Source organism: Xyrauchen texanus, chromosome 37 (assembly GCF_025860055.1).
Source record: "Xyrauchen texanus isolate HMW12.3.18 chromosome 37, RBS_HiC_50CHRs, whole genome shotgun sequence".
In the NCBI taxonomy this organism is placed as follows: Eukaryota; Metazoa; Chordata; class Actinopteri; order Cypriniformes; family Catostomidae; genus Xyrauchen; species Xyrauchen texanus.
The window spans coordinates 20,580,173-20,594,739 of NC_068312.1; the positions used below are offsets into that span (position 1 = coordinate 20,580,173).

The 14,567-nt window shown below is 47.1% G+C and overlaps 1 protein-coding gene across 2 annotated transcripts in view; it reads right to left on the minus strand.

The window, feature by feature from the left end:
- The window catches only part of LOC127630454 (glutamate receptor ionotropic, delta-2-like), a 560,225-nt gene that overhangs the window by 251,995 nt on the left and 293,663 nt on the right, over positions 1-14,567 (minus strand). The window lies entirely within an intron of this gene.

Sequence of the window (14,567 nt, forward strand, 5' to 3'; positions counted from 1 at the left end):
TTTTTCGATATCCTACATCCAAAATCATGAGCAAAGTCTAGGTTACTGTTGTAACCTCCGTTCCCTGATGGAGGGAACGAGACATCGTGTCGAGTGAAGCGACACTAGGGGATTTCTATGAAGGCCTCGGTTACGCTCTGAACTTGAAAAAAGGCCAATGAGAAATTGGCAGACAGAATTTGCATGTCCCGCCCTCGGACGGATGGGTATAAAAGGAGGGAATCATGCGTCTGTCCATTCAGGTTTTGCACTGAGGAGCCGAGAATAAGGTTCGGCCATAGCAGTGGCTCGGTTCAGCGTCGTGGCCAGGGGGACACAACGTCTCGTTCCCTCCATCAGGTAACAGAGGTTACAACAGTAACCTAGACATTACCCGTCTGTCGCTCACTTGGACGTTGTGTAGAGTGAAGCGACACTAGGGGTCCCTATTCAATCACGCCATGCGCTGAACCGTGTACGTGTGCTGTTGATGCAGGTGCGGGCTGGCAGTTGTGTGCCAAAGGGACAGGCTGCTTCAAACTGCATGTACCCTTCCCCAATGCCCCATAAAATTGTTTTAGGTTCCCGGCACGCCGAAGGAGGGAACAATGTGACATGCCAAGCATGGTAGCAGGCCGCGTCAGCCGTGCCTTTTCTTTCTCTATGTTTCTCGCTTTGAGTTAAAGCGGCTGAGGCTATCTTAACACTATCACACGCATCGGGGAAGGAGTTATTTTCCAACTGCTATTCTTTCAGGGGGAAAAGACCCCGCGGAGACCACAACCTGCCAGGCTGGGGGGAGGTAAAGGGTGGCGAAATACATCACATGGGTTTTCAGGAAACATGTGGGAATGGTACAGTGGTAGATCCTACCTGCTGCGAGGTTGCTACAAATACGATGACCAGGGGCAGCGGGGACTGCCCAAGGGAGACGCTTGTCCAGCCGGCGGAAAATACACACAGGGGTATTAATCCAGAAGGGCCTATCCTGTGGAGAACCTATTCTAGTACAGAGTAACTTTAGAGCCTGGTCTGGTCTGGTCTGGTCTGGGAATTCCTCCGTTGAATGCACGGACCAGAGGGCTAGGGAGGAAGAACATCCAGGGAGTACGAATCTAGTAGAATCTCCTGGGAAAAAGAGTGCACGTGATCACCTCAGTGGAGGGGAAAGGCGCTATGTGCAAGCGGAACACCCTGTCAGACATTCCGCATTCCCGAGTTCTACGTGCTTGGACCTGAGAGAACACAGGATGAGACCAACTCAACCCTGAGATTGTAAAATCTTGTAAAGGTATTGGGTGTTGCCCAGCCCACTGCTCTGCATATGTCTGCTAGGGAGGTGCCGTTGGCCAGTGCCCACGAGGATGCCACACTTGTCGTTGAGTGTGCTCGAACCTGCAAGGGGGCGGGCATGGCCTGGGTGTGATAGGCCAATGCGATAGCATCAACAACCCCTCTGTTTGGAGACAGTGCTACCATTCCGCTGTTCGCCTACGGATATGCACCGTTGATCCGTAGAGGTGAGTGGAACAGTAAGTGATCTCAGCTCGTTGATCGCACAACCGCTCGGCCCGAAGAAGAAATCTGAATGGACAGATGCATGATTCTCTCCTTTTATACCCGTATGTCCGGGGGAGGGACATGCACATTCTGTCTGCCAAATCCTCATTGGCCTTTTCTCAAGTGCAAAGGTAACTGAGGCCTTCAAAGAAGTCCCCCTAGTGTCGTTTCACTCCACACAACGTCGCAGTGAGCAACAGATGGGGAACCAAGATTCTGGTAAATAAATAAATACAAAAATAAAATATAATCCAAACTGCTCTGAAATCTTGTTCACTTTCCTTCTGCATCTTTCGCCCTATCAAAGTGAGAAATCAATGGTGCTGGGCCTGATTAGTGTTCGTCCACCCCCTGCTTGGGCCTTAAGTCACTCAAAAGCTATACATGAGTCAATACATGCCAGTTTCCTGTTCTGTCTACTGATTACTGATTAGAGGGAGCAGTCACTATTTTCAGCTTTCGTGAATTCTCTAAATCAAATTTCAGAGCTAGAAAGATGCTCTTAGTGACACAGTGATATGAGGCTTTGTGTGAACTGTGAGCTGAAACTAAAGGGCTGGATGTGGGGCCAGCAGCTGAGTGCTGATTGAGTGAGCTCTCATGCTGTGAATTTCCCACTAGCTGTCTCCTCTCTACTATGTTTAATGTTTTCAATAGGCTTTATGACACCAGCAAGCAACAATGGGGGCAAAAAATACAACAACAAAAAACAATCTTCATGTCACATGAGGAACAGAAAGACAGAGAGAGAGGGGGGGGGGGGGGGGTTCCAATATGAATTTCTATGATGGTTCAAGCTGGTTTAGGCTGATTTGATTCTGGTTTAACTGGTGGACCAGTATAAATGTTGTCAACCAATGTAGTCTTGCTGATTAAGGTATAAGGCACTGGTCAGCCAGAGTAATCCCGTAATCTCTTTTAAAGTAATAGTATACCCCACATTTTTAATTCTGTCATAATTTACTCACCTTAATGCCATTTTCAGTGAAAAATTACTTACATTTAGATTTTTTTCTCATCAAAACCTATCATATTAATTCAGAAGTCTTGAAGCATGAGTAAAATGGAATACTTTTATGTTACTTCAGGTTTCTTTGCGTTTTAAGCTTTAAAGTGAGGCACTATCAACTGCTGCTGCATTAAAAAGACAGAATGGGACATGCATTCCAAAATTTCCATTTGTGTTCTGCATAAGAAAGTCATGTAGGTTTGGAATGACACTGAGATTGAGTAATTTATGACAAAATAAAATGTTTTGGATGGACTATTCCTTTTAGATGCCTGATGGGGATACCAGCACATGAGCATGCCATAATGGGGTCCAGTATCCAAAACAAAATGTATGCTTGTGACCAGTTTCTATGTGAAAACTTTGATAGCTATATCCAAGATGATAAAGTTCTGAAGTGAAGTTATGGAACTCCTTGTACAATGTACAAGAAAGAGACAATGTACAATTAAATATATTCTCACTCTTGACCCACCCCACGATACAGAGGACGACTGGTTATCAAGAGAGGATAATAGGGTAATTGGCCTAGATTGTTATTAATTATCTCCACAAAAGGAGGATTCAATTTCCTTATCGTTCTCATCCACTTTTCTGTTAACCATGAAATCATCACAACTGGACTTGCTGCACATTAAATTAACCTTATCCTGGTTTGCCAAATGTCTGGATAGGTCACTCTAATATTAAAGTGCTACGCAATGGCTATTCAAACTGAATTTATAGAAGGTGGTAATCGTATTAGAGGTCAATGACTTCACCTTAAGCAGTGAGACACACATTATGTTTAACACATGTGTTTGTTATCCATTAGCTACATTTAAAACAGGATGTCAAATGAGGACAGCTAGTAGAACTTTAAATCATTTTTACATCATATTTAATATGAGTTCATACAATTTTCTCCATGCTTGATCAAAAATATACGACTTTGGAGACTTGCTAGCACCTCCTTGGTGAAATTTTGTCAATACTTTGGATCTTAAATAAATATGGCAATGGCAGAGCTAATTAGGTACATTACATCACTCTGTAGAAAAAGCCTGTGCTATATTGTGAACTCGGCAGCTGATAAGACTATATGGTCAGCAAAACCATGTTTATCTGTATCTGATGTAGTCTGGGTAATCTGCATTATCTTTCATAGTTTTGTTCATGGTTTTCAGAGATGAGGGCATGTCTATGGGATCAAAATCCCGCCAAATGTACTGCGGTCATGGATCCAAATATAATAAGCATGAATCAAAATAATAAGCATGAATCAAAAAATATTAAGCGCAGATTCAAAAATAAGCACAGAAGAAAAAATGACAAGCATGAATCAAAAATACATAACACAATTAACAAATGCTGCAAAAAATAAAAAATGAAAGCAGTCATCAGAATTACAAACAAAATAATGTTTTCCTTGGTTATAATACTGTTTTTTGCTCAAATCTAAATTTGAATTTACGCTTGGGCTGTATTTTTCATTCCTTTTGTTTCCAAGTTCTGTGATTTTCCAAAACATGTGAGTAGAGTTTCATGTAAATCAGGGATCGTTTTGCATCCCCATTGGTCCACTAGTTCTTGATCGACAGCTCCTCCTCTAGCCAATCATTCTAAGAAGGGAGGTGACATCACTCCAATGCAACTCCGAAGGCTACTGCTCAATATTATATTATTTGTGGTTGATAGATAAGCTGCTCGTGTCTGATTTGCATATTTTCTGCCAGCTCTAGGAAACGAATCGGTTACCTAACGTAACCTCGGTTCTCTCTAGGTGAGGGAACGAGTATTGCGTAAGCTAGCTTACGCTACGGGAAAGATTCATCTTTTCTGAGATATTGAAGCCAAAAAATTATCCTTAATTTTGTATCCATTGTCAACGCAGTGCAGCAGCTGCATACCTTGAGCGGGCTAGCTAGCGAGCTCATTGGTTGCTCTGCGGCAACTGCTGCAGCCTATAGACGAACTTGAGTGAACTCGCGTCCAATGACGAGCGCCAGCGCCGTCACTGTATCAAAGCCCGCCAGAATGGGCGTGGCTAGAGTGCATATAAGCGTAAGTTCGTGAGGCTGGAACCCTGGTTTTCATTGATTGAAGCGAAAATGCGCTGGTTCGCTGAACACGGCCGGCTACGCAATACTCGTTCCCTCATCTAGAGAGAACCGAGGGTTACGTTAGGTAACCGATTCGTTCTCTTCACGAGAGGTTCTCTCGTATTGCGTAAGCTAACTACGCTCACGGGAACCCATTGTCAGCGTCGTGCGCGCCAAGCATCCACTGCATGAGCCCGGGGTGGGGGGACCGGGGAGCCCTTGTGAGTGGGGGAATAATATTTGGCCGGCAAGAGTGTGGGCCAGTGCGTGTGTAATACATAAGCACATAGTGGGAAGGGAAAGACAGAGCGGCGGTGCCGGTCTGTGTGGAATGTGTCCCGTCAGTGCAGCTCACCAGGGGAGCTGTAGCGTATTAAACCACTAGTAGTTTTGCCTGCAGGGCGGGCACTTCCAGATTGTAAAATCTGACAAAGGTGGAGGGGGAAGTCCAGCCCGCTGCCACACATATGTCGTGAATGGAAATCCCGCTGGACCATGCCCACGAGGAGGCCATGCCTCTAGTGGAGTGAGCCCTAATGCCTAACGGGCATGGCAGGTCTTTGTGGCGTGCTGCGGCAGCAATAGCGTCCACTATCCATCTAGACAGTGTCTGTTTCGAGCGCGAAACCTTTGGTGCGCCCTCGAGCGAAGCGAAAAGCTGCTCAGAGCGTCTGAAAGAGGCGGAGCGCGCAGTATACAATCTCAGTGCTCTGACTGGGTGAAGGAGATTGGCGTCGCGTTCAGCTATCGGATGCTGGCAGCGCCGATAGGGAAATGATTTGTGCTCTGAAAGGAGTACCGATCACCTTGGGGACATAGCCGTGTCTAGGCTTTAAAATGACCTTGGAGTCACTTGGTCCAAACTCAAGACCACGCAGCCCTGACAGACAGAGCGTGAAGGTCTCCCACACGTTTAACTGATGACAGGGCAGTTAGAAAACGGTTTTGAGTGAAAGGTATTTCAAATCCACGGATTGAAGCGGTTCGAAAGGGGGCTTTCATAGCTTCGAGAACTACGGAAAGATCCCAGATAGGAACCTATGGGGGCTCGGGGGTTCATCCTTCTAGCTCCCTGAGGAAGCGGATGACCAGCTCGTTTTTCCCAGTGACTGGCGTGCAGGGGTTCAGCGAATGCCGCGACGGCCGCCACGTACACTTTGGCGTGGATGGGGATCTGCCCTTATCCAGCAGCTCTTGTAAAAACACGAGCAGCGGCGACACCCCACATGTCCGTGGGTCCAGGTCTCTGTCGGTGCACCATTTTGAAAACACAGACCATTTGGACGCATAGAGTCTTCTCGTGGAAGGGGCTCTAGCGTGTATGATAGTGTTTATTACTCCTTCTGGCAAAGCGACGGGTAGTCGTTGATCACCGCGTGCAGCGCCCAGCGCTCTGGGTGGGGATGCCAGATCGTGCCGTGAGCTTGAGAGAGGAGATCTGCTCTCACTGGAATCGGCCCGCGGGGCTGTCAGTGACAGCTGTGTAAGCTCCGGGAACCATGTCTGATTCTCCCAGCGGGGCTATGAGGAGCACCGGTGGCCGCTTCCCTGATCCTCTGCATTACCTGTGGCAATAGCGAGATGGGAGGGAAGGCGAAAGCGGGCGGTTGGGCCAGTCCTGGGCCAGCACGTCCTACGCTTCGAGAAAAATACTGGGCAGTGAGAGTTCTCTTCTGGCGCTAAAGAGGTCTATCTCTGCTCTGCCGAATATGCTCCATAACTTCTGGACTGTTTGAGCGTGCAGGGACCATTCCCCTGGGGAAATATTGTCTCTGGACAGTCTGTCTGGGCCATCGTTCAGGTGGCCTGGCACGTCGCGTCACCCTCAGAGGCGCAGGTGGCACAGGGACCAACTCAGTATGCGTTTTGTCAGATGGAAGAGGTTCCTGGATCTGACACCACCCTGGCGGTTTAGATAGGATACCACAGATCTGTTGTCGAGCGGACCAGGAAGTGGTGACCCTGAATGACCGGGAGGAAGCGCCTGCGGCGTACTCGACCGCTATCATTTCCAGACAATTTATGTGAAGGAGCTTTTCCTGAACTGACCATAGGCCAAAAACCGGAGAGCCCTCGCGAGACCGCGCCCCACCCGTGTTGGGCGGCGTCTGTCGAGATGACTTTCGGCGAGATACAGCTCCCATCGTCACTCCCGCTGATACCATTCGGCCACTGCCCAGGGCTGCAGAGCTGAGATACAGGTCTGAATCACTCTGATCGGCTGGCGGGCCCGTGGCCAATGCTGAAGCGGCGCATGCACAGTAAACCCAGCTGAAGTACTGCTGCGGCTGAGGCCATGTAACCTAGCATTCTCTGAAATTTTTTCAGAGGCGTGAGGCTGTTCATCTGAAAGGGCCGGCTAGTCAGCTGAACACGGCAGCACTGTGTAGATAAGCGAGCCGTCATCGCCATGGAGTCTAGTTCTATTCCAAGGAAGGAAATTGCCTGACTGGGCTGTAGTGAGCTCTTGGTCCAATTGACTGCAAGACCCAAACTGTTCAGATGACTGAGGAGAACTGTCCTGTGAGACAGAAGCTCCGTATGTGACTGTGCCAAAATCAGCCAATAGTCCAAATAGTTCAGAATTCGCAAGCCCTGACTCCGCGAGGAGTGCTGGCGCCGCATCCATACACTTCATGAAAGTACAGGGTGCTAAAGACAGGCCGAGCGGAAGGACGGTGTATTGATAAACCTGGCCGTCGTGAGGCGAATCTCAAGAATGGCCTGTGACGGGGATTTATCTGAATCTGAAAGTAGGCATCTTTCAGATCAAGAGAAATAAACCAGTCCCCTGGCGCACATCTTGCGAGGAGTTTCCTGATTGTAAGCATTTTGAGCGGTCTTTTTGCGAGCACCTTGTTCAAAACCCTGAGATCTAATATTGGTCTGAGGCCGCCGTCTTTCTTGGGGACAAGAAAATAGCGGCTGTAAAACCCGACTTCGCTCAGAGAAGGTGGCACTCTCTCTATGGCCCTTTTGCACAGAAGGTTTGCTATTTCTGAGCGAAGCATGCAGGCTGCTTCCGTGTTCACAGTAGTTCGAGCAGCTCTGAAGCGGGGAGGCGGCGATCGAACTGTAGCAAATAGCCCTGTTTTATTGTGCTTAACACCCATTTGGATATCCCTGGGATAGCTTTCCACGCTTTGAAGCGTAGCGCTAGAGGGTGAATGGCCAAGTCAGCCCTGATTGCCGCTACACAGCGAGCTGAACAGAATGTGTGGCGTGCTTACTGTGCTTATGCATGACTGCTCGCAGACAGCAGGGACAGGCTGTTCTGTGAGTGACTTCCGATTGAGGTGAATGGGGAAAGAGTCACATCTGTGAAGTGATGCGTGAGCATAGTCACGGGCATGGGACTTACATACAGAGAGGTGTTTGCTGGCCGTGTGACAGAGCGGGCAGAGAATGGAGCGCGTGCGGATTAGGTGAGGCGTTTATTGACTCTACACTCGAGCTGGCTGTGCCCGCTTTATGTGAGTGGGCTCTGATAAGGACACGGGAAGTGTAATGCTTGTGTGTAGGGGTGAACACTGGATTGTGGGCACATTTTCTACACATAAGGCATGTTTGCTTTTTACAAGATTTCTTTGGGTCGCCGTGAAAACCGCATTTGAGTGCAGGCAAGCGGGTAGTATCACCGGCTTGTTGGCTGCTGAATCCACCACTGCAGTAGCCTGAGAGAAGGGGACTGACAGGGGGCGAAGCTTTGACGGTGGTCCGGCCGCGGCGGGACTGAGCCGTCGTTTCCTCAACAAAGCTAGGAGGACTTTGGTTGCTCAGGTTTCAGCGCAATCTTAGGCCGAGGCCCGCGGGGGGGCGGCGGTCTGGGGCGGCTGTCTGAACGCGTTCTAGGGCGGCCGCCCTGTCGACGCTGAGAAGTCTGGCTTTGCTGAGCTGGGCGCTGTGAAGAGGCTCATGCAGGAGGCTGGTCACGTGGGCGGCCTGCAGAGGAGCTAGCGCGACGAGGCAGGAAGAGATTCATGGCTTGGGTGGCTTTCTGGACTTCTGAGAAATGGTCAACAATGCCACTCACACGTGAACCGAAGAGACCGGACGGAGAGAGCGGCGTTGAGGAGCGTGGAGGCGTTCAGCTTCTCCCATGTCGGCTAGCGTTAGCCATAGGTGTCTCTCGGTCACAGTCAGCGTGGCCATGCACTTCCCTAGGGCTTGAGCTGCAGCTTTGGTGGCCTTGAAGGCGAGATCCATCGGCTCCTTAGATCTGAAACAGCCTCTGTGTGCCTGCCTTTCTCATCCCACTCTTGAAGAAGGTCCGCTTGGAGGATCTGTAAAGCGGCCATGGAATGCAGAGCAGATGCGGCTTGGCGGCAGCGGCATAGGCGCGGCCAACACAGGCGGAAGTAGTTCTGCAGGCCTTAGGCGGGAGCACTGGCTTAGACCGCCATCTCGGCGGGCGGGCAAAGGTGTGCTGCTACCGAATCCTGGACCGGGGGATGGAAGAGTAGCCCCTCTCGGTGGCGCCGTCCACGAGCGAGAGAGGTGGAGACATGGGATCGGTTCCTGGCCGAGAGTGGCGTTCCACGATTTAGAGAGCTCGGCGTGGAGTTCCGGCAGGAAGGGGCGGCCGGACTCGCGGCGCCGTCGGCGGCTCTGAAGAAAGCAGCCGTCGAGTCTGTTGGGAGCCTGCTCAGAGGGCGGTGACCACTCGAGCCCGAGTCGGCGGCCTGTGTGAGGAGGCGTTAGTTCTTCCTCGACTCGGCGCGGGTCCTGCTGGATTCCTGGGCCAAGGAGGAGGCTTGGGAGCCTGACCACTCCTCGCTGTCGAAGCCATGATGGAACAGCAGCCCTTATCCTCCGCCTCGTCATCCGAGATGGCAACAATCGCGGTCGCTCGGCGGCAACTGCGTGTCCAGGGGGGGGAGGGTGAGCGAGGCTCGAGGAGAGGCTCCGGCGAGGTAGTCGCTTCTAACACCGGTTCCGGCAGCCTTTGGGGCGGCGCTTCTGTCTGCGTGGCGAAGCGTAAAGCGGCGTGGCGGCTCGGTTTTGAGTGCTTCGAGTCGAGCCCGCAGGGTCGACATCGGAAGCTCCTCGCAGAGGTCGCATCCGCCGTCAGCGAGGGCGAGCTCTGCATGTTCCAGTCCCAGGCAGAGAGCGCAGAGGGCTTTGATACAGTGACGGCGGGCTTTGATACAGTGACGGCACGGGCGCCTGTCATTGGACGCGAGTTCACTCAATTTCGTCTATAGGCTGCAGCAGTTGCCGCAGAGCAACCAATGAGCTCGCTAGCTAGCCCGCTCAAGGTATGCAGCTGCTGCACTGCGTTGACAATGGATACAAAATTAAGGATAATTTTTTGGCTTCAATATCTCAGAAAAGATGAATCTTTCCCGTAGCGTAAGCTAGCTTATGCAATACGAGAGAACCTCTCGTAAGAGAACAATGTGTTAACACACTCCGTTAACACATGTATCGAGTCGGCTGAATTTAGTTAGCAGAGTCTAGTATGACTTCCTTGTTTGTAGGGTATTGGCTGCATGTCTAAAAAAAAAACAACAAGTCTGGGTTGGTGTGGATGTTTGATGCATGATTTTACTAGCTGTACCAATGTAGTCATGAGTTCAGAACCCAACTTGATCCACTTTTCCATGTTGCTGAATGGGCCGTTATGTACTGATTCTACATTGACATCGTTGGCATGGCTACATGTAGTTTAGTTTTTCATGATACTGCAGCAAAATCAGAAACAAGTGACCAAGCACCCCCACCACAATAAATATTTACTTTCTTGGTGTTCACCTGGCGGAGAACCTCACCTGGTCCCTCAACACCAGCTCTATCACCAAGAAAGCCCAGCAGCGTCTCTACTTTCTTCGAAGGCTGAGGAAAGCACATCTCCCAACCCCCATCCTCACTACATTCTATAGAGGGACTATTGAGAGCATCCTGAGCAGCTGCATCACTGCCTGGTTTGGGACTTGCACCGTTTCGGACCGCAAAGCCCTGCAGAGGATAGTGAGGACAGCTGAGAAGATCATTGGGGTCTCTCTTCCCTCCATCAAAGACATTTACAAAAAACACTGTATCCATAAAGCAACCAGCATTGTGGGCGACCCCACACACCCCTCACACAAACTCTTTACCCTCCTCCCGTCTGGCAAGAGGTACCGAAGCATTCGGGCCCTCACGGCCAGACTGTGTAACAACTTCTTCCCCAAGCCATCAGACTTCTCAATACTCAGAGACTGGTTTGACACACACGTGTCCTGAGTTGCACTTTAATAACTGTCACTTTATAACTGTCTGCTACCTCAATAACTGCTATGTGCATAGAACACTATCTCATAGTATGTTATTTTACATTTTAGAAACTGTCATCTTTTTGCACTACTGAGTACTGGTCGGCGCTGCACTGTCTATTGTCCTGTTCATTGTCAGTAATTTGTTGTACTGTCCTGTACTTTTTGCACATGTTTGCACGTGCACTTTATATAGGTATATATAGGTAGTTTATATAGGTATTTTATTTCGTTGTGTAGTCTCATGTGGTCCTATGTTGGTCCTTTGTTGTTTTTATGTAGCACCATGGTCCTGGAGGAACGTTGTCTCGTTTTGCTGTGTACTGTACTAACTGTATATGGTTGAAACGACAATAAAAACCACTTGACTTGACTTGACTTGACTATTGCAATAAAGTTTGCTTGACGTTGAATGCTCTTTAATCACAAATAGTTGCAAATTTAGGGACCATCTCTAAAGATATAGCTACATTGGAGCAGACAGATCCAAAACATTTACAAACATTCCCATAACATAGCGTATACAACTTCAGTAACATTTGAAGCAAATTATTTACAGGCATACAACTAACTCCAAAGTGCGCATGTAGTCAGAAATAATGCTCACCTTTTACATTTTTGAAATATAAAAAAATTTAAAATTAAATTCCAGTTATATGTTAGCATTTCTATATTCATCAGTATTGTAATAGGCCTTGGTGTTGGGATCTGGAGTTTATTTAATGGAAAAGTGGATCAAGTTGGGTTCTGAACTCACGACTACATTGGTACAGCTAGTAAAAACAAGCATCAAACATCCACACCAACCCAGTCTTGTTTTTTTTTTTTTAGACATGCAGCCAATACACTACAAACAAGGAAGTCTTAAATAATGCCTCAACTAAAACTCTGCTAATTAAATTCAGCTGACTAGATACGTGTGTTAACGAACTATGATAATGGACTACTCGGACAACACATTGTTTCCTAGAGCTGGCAAAGAATATGCACAAGCAGTGTATCTATCAACCACAAATAATATAATATTGAGCATAAGCCGTCTGAATTGCATTGGAGTGATGTCACCTCACCTCTTCGAATGATTGGCTAGAGTTGTTGAACTAGTGGTAAATGGTCTGCACTTATATAGCGCTTTTTTATTAACCTTAGAGGTTACCAAAGCGCTTTACACTGTGTCCCAATCACCCATCCACACTCACATTCACACACCATGCAAGGCGCTAGCCTGCCATTGGGAGCAACTCGGGGTTCAGTGTCTTGCCCAAGGACACTTCGGCATGTGGAGCCGTGTGGGCCAGGATTCGAAACACCAACCCTGCGATTGGTAGCCGACCCGCTCTACCATCTGACACACAGCCGCCTAGTGGACCAATAGGGATGCAAAACGCCCCCTGATTTACATGAAACTCTACTCACTAGTTTTGGAAAATCAAGCACAGAACTTGGAAATAAAAGGAAAAAAAACAAATACAGCATAAGCATACAAGAAAATTGTAATATTAGCAAAAGAGTCGGAGAGCACAAAAACAGTAATATAAACAAGGAAAACACGATTTTGTTTGCAATTCTGATGACTGCTTTAATTTTTTTGTCGGTTTTTTTGCAGCATATTCATGTTTGTTATTTTTTCATCTGTGGTGATTATTTTTATCTGCACTTTTTATTTAATTTTGTGCTTATTATTTTTTATCTGCGCTTATTTTTTGATTAACACTTATCATTTTGATTCACACATATTATATTTGGATCCATGACCGCAATACATTTGGCAGGATTTTAATCCTATACATGTCATGTAACCTGTCCATGTTGGCATCTACCTAATTTGACTTGAATTTTCAGAAAGCAAGGAAAAAACCTGTGACCAATCAGTAGAGAACCACTGTGCTAGAAGATATAGTCCCTTTTTGATTGTTAGTTTGGCTAATAGATTAATAGTTGACCTTTATGGGTGCATCATAGTGATTTAGGCAGCAGCTATGTTAGTGAACAGGATATTTTGTATATAGTTTACTATACTGTGTATTTTAGCACGGCTGGAATTCTGTATTGACCAATCCATATCAAGGACCAGATTGTAGAATAATCCGCTATGGCAGAAGATATTAAACACAGAGGGGGGGAACCCTCGGACTGTTAGGAGCTTGTTTTGAGGCCTCTGCCAGTACCACAAGACCTCACAAATGGGAACACCGAGAAAACCAAAATCATTTAAAAAATGAACTCTCTATTATCCAGTAAGCCACCTTAAAAAGCCAATTCAATTTAGGAATACTTTTTTTCTCTCTCTCTGAAAGACCTCTTGCTCAGAGGGCAGCTCATCAAGTGTCCAAGAAATCTATCTTCTGAGTCAGTGGTCAAGCCCTCTCCAAGCTTAAGGCAAGAGATTTGGTAAGGATCTCTAAGGCTTCATTATTATATAGCTGCAGTGGCATCTAGGACATGGTCGACACCACATCCGTTTTTCTTTGGGGACAGGTACTTATTCATATGGACGTTAACCTGCAACAGCAGAGCATGCCCTCAAGTGGGACCATCAACTATGACAACTATGTTCTTTTCACACACAACTACACTCGATTTCTCCATCTCACTTGTTCTCTCTTTCTTTGTTTCTCTCTCTGTCTCTCACCTCACCTTTCTCTTTGACCTACTCACAAATACAGATTCTTTTTTTTTTTTTTTTTATCATTTTGGTTATATCCATTAAGCTCTTTTCACACAAGCACAAAGGAGTTTTTCCTGTCATAGTATTTATTTATCTTTTCTATCACTTTCATACCTAAGCTCAGCTACAAAACCTAGTGAGCTTCCTCACTCCCTACATAGGTAGCTGCCTTCTGAGGCAGCATCCTAACCGTTATGGTAAGTGTAACAATATTCATAAGAAGGAACGCTTCCATCCAATCATTGCGCTGCCTCATGCTTGAGCTCACATTACAGGAGAGAACTGAAACTCATGGACATAACAGCTGTTTGGGGCAGGCACGAGACTTCAACAGTACTCAAAGAACAGACCTGCGAGCAAACTTTTACACTAACACCTTGATGAGATCGAAATTACTCATCAGAATGGACCAATGTCCATAACCGGAGAGCCACAAGTGATTCTTGGCTGCATTTCTGCTAACTGCACTCAAAACATTTTGTTTATGAGGGGAGGCTGTTAGACACAGAACTGATTGCATTGCTTGTTCTACATGTGTCTGATCATAGACAGGATAACAAGAAGGCTTGTTCAAAAACAGAAGACAATAATTAAAACTAAACACTCAAGTCATGTCAGCTCTCTTTTTACATCCTTTACATTGTGCAAAAGTTTATAGGATTTACTTCTACATGGTTAATCGGTTTATGTTGTTCTGCCAATGGAGTTGAAATACTTCAAAAACTTTACACAGACAATTTTATCACACTAGAGTCAAGTTAACATGCATTAAGCTATGTGCCTTTATTTTAGAAAAACTGGACACATTGACATGGACGTTCTAATTTGTGTAGTACAGCCAGCGGATGAAGCGCAAAATGGAACGTGACACCTGTTTATTGTTGCCGGGATGGACGCGCCACAATGAGTGCTTCCAGTGTAGACAGCATCATTAATTATAATGGGGTTTTATCCCTTTTGACACGACGCAGCATTCCCGTCTGGTGTAGACAGGGTGTAAGGTGTGATTAATTGGT